Below are 5,507 nucleotides of genomic sequence, written 5' to 3'. Positions count from 1 at the left end.
TCTTAGAAATAAAACTGACCAATGGACACATAAAGAAATGCTCAATATTTCTGATTACAAAAGAAGTGCAGTGTGCAATTGACCTCATCCCAGGTAGAATGGCCATTATAAGAAAATAAGAGAATATCACATTTCTAATAACAATTAAAAATATAAACAAAAAACAAATAATACATGCTGCAAGTATGCAGCCAAAAGGGAACCCTCAGCCACTTGGTTAAGAATGAGAACTTGTTCAATTTCTTTGGAAAGTATTGTAGATTTTCCTCAAAAAAAATTAATCATAGACTACCTTATGAGACAACAAATGCTTACTTCTGGGCATTTATACAAACCAGGAAACAGAAAAAAATCAGCATAACCATGTTTATTGTATCACTAGTCACCACAGCTAAGGTATGGAATCAACCCAGATACCCCTCAAGAGACAAATGGATCAAGAAAATGTGATACACACACACACACACACACACACACACACACACACAGGAATTTAACTCATCTGGTAGAATGAGACTGTTATCATTTGTAAAGGTATAGAAAGACTTGGAAACAATTGTGTTAAGTCATTTCCAGAGAGATAAATAATCCATGTTTTCCCTTATTTGTGGAAATGGAAGCTATATTTAGTTTCCAAACTCATAATTAAGTACATTTGGTGGTATCCAAGTATAGACATATGTATTAATTAAAATATGGTACATTCAAGGGAGATCACAAATAGTGTAAATCCTTAGAAAGCCAAAATCAATGATCAGCAAAATAAAATGCCAGGAAGTGGTTATGGGAAAGAGTTAGAGTTAGATCAAGGGGAAAGCTATAGATAAATGAAGAGGAGAAGAGGGGAATGCACATACAAATACAAAGTATGTCTTACAAAATTAAGAAGAAGAAACATGGGGTTAGGAAAAGGATGGGTGAGAATGGTGAAAGAGGTGACATTAATCAAATTTTATGTTCATAAACTGCTTTGTTAACAGAGACTTCTTTGTGCAACTGTTTAGAGATAATAATACAAATTCAGTGCAATGAAAACAAAGCATTTCTCAGAAGTTCCTATTAACAACATTAAAGTTATGGCAATTTAATTTTCATACTTCTTACTATTTCCTTACTTCTTCCTGATATTTTATGATCTAAAGTGAATCACTATCTCCAGATTCTTCCCCAGAAGAATCCCGCCACAATTATCCTTTCTGAAAATAATGCATACTCCCAATTAACTTTTCAGTTTGACTTTTTCAGCTTTTGCAATCGCTAAGACTCTTTAGAGTTGAGTCAGTATTTATCTAATTCTGTGGGATAAAATATCTACATTCACAGATGCTCTTTTCTTTAGAAATGGAATGCTTGATCAACTAAGTTAAGCAAATTAGAGAATTTATTGGCTGTAGCTGTATAAACTATAATTTGAGCCACAATTGAAAATAATGTCACTGGAGATCTTTCACTCATCTGATGTTCATCCATATTATTTATTTATCCATGTTAGTCTGTTCAGGAATAAGAAAAATGCGTCTAGATATCTGTGCTTTTTATTATCTGCAGCCTCAGAAGGTGACAGTACATCTAGATTTTCCCACAAAGTGTATTGATTACCTCTGTGTGGATGATGTGGCCATCTAGTCAATCACCAACTCCAGTGGAATGGAGTATTGATTGGTTCATACAGAGTGATGCCTCAGAGGATTGTATGTTGAGCATGGGTTAGAGATGTCAGTAAGTGATTAAAGTTAGAGTATCATAGAAAGATGATACAAATTATATACTGCCATTTCATGGTAATAGAATGCAGTCCTAGGAACTTACTAAAATGCATAAAAAATATTTCAAAGATTGAATAATTCCATGTTTAAATTGTTACTGTAGAATGCTAAAAACTTCTTAATACTCTAAAATTTCTAAGTGGTAATACATTTTTCATTTATCAAAATAAATCTTTTTGAATACCAGAGTTGCATTGAAGCATCCATTTGCACCATCAGCTTTTCTGTCCTTTCCTCCCTTCTCTTGTCTCCTTAACTTTCCTCTCCTCTCCTCTCCCCTCCTTTCCTCTCTTCATCCCTTCTTTTCTCTTTCCCCTTCTGTTTTTACCTTACATTCTCTGCTCTTGTCTTTCTGTCATATGTATATGTGTCATGTTTGCACATGTGCACAAACACACAAATAGATGGTCACAAACATAAAAAGTATTTTTCTCACAGTATTCTTCATGAAATTTATTGAAAAGTCTCTGCAGACCAATGCGATTTTATGTCAATATCCCTTGAATGACTTTAAATTATTTATGGGCATTGATTATCAATCCTATCAATTTAAACCACTTATGAAGTTTCCCAGGATTATATCACTTTTGATATAATCTTACACAGTTGTCAAAATGCCGGGTAAAAGAATGCTATGACAGTGATCAGTGTGGAATGTCTATAGAAATATTGCCCATGTTCACGGTAGAGATAAAAGCAAAGTGCCCTTAGAGCTTTTGTACGGAAAGATGGAATGAGACAGTTAAGTGTTTTTTTAACTAGCAGCTTTATTTAAAAATATACAAATATTTTAACATGTACACTTTAAGATTGTTGGGTTTTCTTAAACATCACACAAAACTGATACAACAAAAAAATCCACACCAAACTAATCACACAAGACTGCCAACTCTTGCCACTCATTTAAGATGACAGTATTCAGGATAAATGAAAAGATTTGTTATCATTGACACTTTCAAGAACCAACAGTAATCAATTACATGCTGAGACCATGCAGTTTATGAATTACTGATAAAAGGAATTTCAACAGCAAAGTTAGAGAGTTACCATATAAAAAGTGTGCAAAGAATTGATGCAAACATTCTACCTCTGAGAAAAGTACTGTTGTGAATTTAACAGCCAAATAGAATCATGTTTTAGAGAAGGAAACTATCACTGTCATTGTAAAAGCTAAGCTTTCAATGTTTGGATTAGGTCAACTGGGAGGAAGGCTGCAGGTGGGGATGGGACCCAAAAGTTGGGATAATGTGCCAAATGCCAAGGACAAGGTGAGCTGTTCTGGGGAATCCATTATATTTTAGAACCACCAAAATTAAAAAGAAACTTAATGTTCTGAAGCAGATGCACCATTGCCGCACAGTAAGATAAAAGTATTGGTCATCAAGTTTGTTAAACCTCTTTTTCAGAGGTTATTCACTTTTCTCAATAAAATACACAGACAATACCACAATTAAAGAAAAAAAAAAACAAAGGGACTGCTTCTCATTTAAAGTGTGAAGAAAAGTTAAAATAATCTGCTTATGAACTGCAAGGCAAAGGTGACTCAAAAATTAATGGAAAATGGCATTCTTTAGTAAGTGGAAAATCAGGTATGATCACCACTAAAAATCCCTGACCTCACGAGTGCAATTCAGTGTGGGGAAAATAATGTATCCCTTTGAAAAAAATTCATAACTTTTTTTTCATCACAAATTGGTGGTTGTGAATTTCAACACTACCAAGGAAACTTCATTCTTTCCCACACTGCCAAGAATGACTCAAAAGCGGGACGCATGGGCCGGGAGTTTGGCCTAGTGGTAGAGTGCTTGCCTAGCATGCACGAAGACTCGGGTTCGATTCCTCGGTACCACATACGTCGCAAAAAGCCAAAAGTGGTGCTGTGGCTCAAGTGGTAGAGCCCTAGCCTTGAGAAAACCCAGGGACAGTGCTCAGACCCTGAGCCCAAGCCCAGGACTGGCAAAAAAAAAAAAAAGCCGGACACACACACACCTAGAAGTAAACTGGTAGACCCTGTTGACCTCGCCTTCATCATAGTAATCAATCATGTATCTAACTTCGGTCCCCCAGCAGTTGATGATTCAAGCATGTCTGTCGAAAGGCAGTCCATGCCCCATCCAGGGATGAATTCTTGCTCTTGGAGAATACTCTCGCTTTACCTCCAAATCGGACCCATGATGGCCCCCAAGAATTCTTATGAGTGTGCAAGGCTTCCCACTTCACAATTTCCTTCCAAGCCTGCTCATTATTCCGATTATGAATCTTAATGCTATTGTACATATCTTTCTGATTATTATCCTCATCCTTCCATCTCCACCTTTTGCGTAACATTGCATTCCATAACATCTGTTCAGAAGGATAAACCCACTTTTTCTCTGAATCTTCTCTTGGAATAGATGACTCCTCTCTGATGGTGGACAATATAAATGGCTGATCTGGGGCCAGCAATTGATTAGGTGGTGGCATCAGATTTGAAGGATCCAGGTTCTCCTTATTCTTAGCTCCAGCACCAGTAACGGGACACTCTACGTACCCTAGGCACGTTTTTAGTGGGCAGGCACAGTGTGTGCTTTGCTCTTCGTTGGGCAGCCTTTCCCTTCATGCATGGGACATCCTGAAGGTGGTAATGCTGCTTGCTGATTTGGAGTATCTGAAGTCTGAACAGGAGTAGATACTGCGGAAGCCATGGTTGCAATCAGTGTTGAATTTCAGTTTTCAATTTCCAGCTAATTTCTGCCTCAGGCGTCTCCAAAAGGCCAGACTGCCACAGTATGTCAATAGTAGCCCACAGGGCAGGGACCTGCCATTGCCGGGCCTTCACGTTGGGGTCACCCCAGACACCTGGGTCAGTTATGTTTTAAAGAGTAACTAGGTCATAGCCACAAACAATGAAACATGGAATTATTGGTTGGTAAGTACAACTGCTAAGACAGCTTCAAATAGCTTTAAGGACAGTTCCCAATCTTCCTGAGCAAATATCCCAGAAATTTCGACAAGTTGATCACAGCTTGTTGTTTTATTTTGACATGTAATATACTGAGCTTTAAATGTAGAACATCATACTATTGGAAACCATAAATAAAAATTACAAATAAATATATAAATCCATAGATAAATTATGAGTTAAAATTTAATGTTAAAAATTTCAGTGTAGAGCATCACATTACAATTGTCAAAGCACAATCTCAAAGAAACACCCACCTCATTAGCAAGTAGGCTAAAGGCATAAAGAGACTTCTCTGAAGAGAACATAAGAATAGTCAATAGACACATGAAGAATGCTCAACATCTATGGCCATAAAAGAAATAAAAATCAAAACCACATTAAGATTCTACCTGACCCAGTTACAACAGCCATGATCAATAAATCTAATATCATCAGATGCTGGCGGGGATGTGGCCAGAAGGGATAGCTATTACACTGTTGGCAGTAATGCAAACTTGTCCATCCATTCTGGAAAGCAGTATAGAGATTCCTCAAAGACTAAACATAGACCTACCCTATGACCTAGCAATCCCACTCCTGGGCATTTACCCAAATGACCACAATAAGTCCATACAAGAGCTATCAGCACAGCCATGCTCATAAAGTCATAGCTAAGATATGGAACCAATCCACATGCCTCTGAGTGGATGAATGCATTGAGAACATGTGGTTTATATGCACAAGGAAATTCTATGCTTCCATCAGAAGGAATGGCATTGCCCCATCTGTAAGGAAATGGAAAGACTTGGGAAAAATCA

At 37.1% G+C, this 5,507-nt stretch overlaps 1 pseudogene; it reads right to left on the bottom strand.

Moving 5' to 3' along the window:
- Positions 1-3,480: 3,480 nt before the first annotated feature.
- On the bottom strand, positions 3,481-4,453 carry LOC150055450 (holocytochrome c-type synthase pseudogene; annotated as a pseudogene).
- Between the last annotated feature and the right edge of the window lie 1,054 nt (positions 4,454-5,507).

The sequence above is a fragment of the Megascapheus bottae genome, chromosome 13 (assembly GCF_031878675.1).
Source record: "Megascapheus bottae isolate mThoBot1 chromosome 13, mThoBot2.hap1, whole genome shotgun sequence".
NCBI lineage: Eukaryota > Metazoa > Chordata > Mammalia > Rodentia > Geomyidae > Megascapheus > Megascapheus bottae.
The sequence above is the reverse complement of the archived record's forward strand: the minus strand, read 5'-3'. Positions and strand labels throughout refer to the sequence as shown.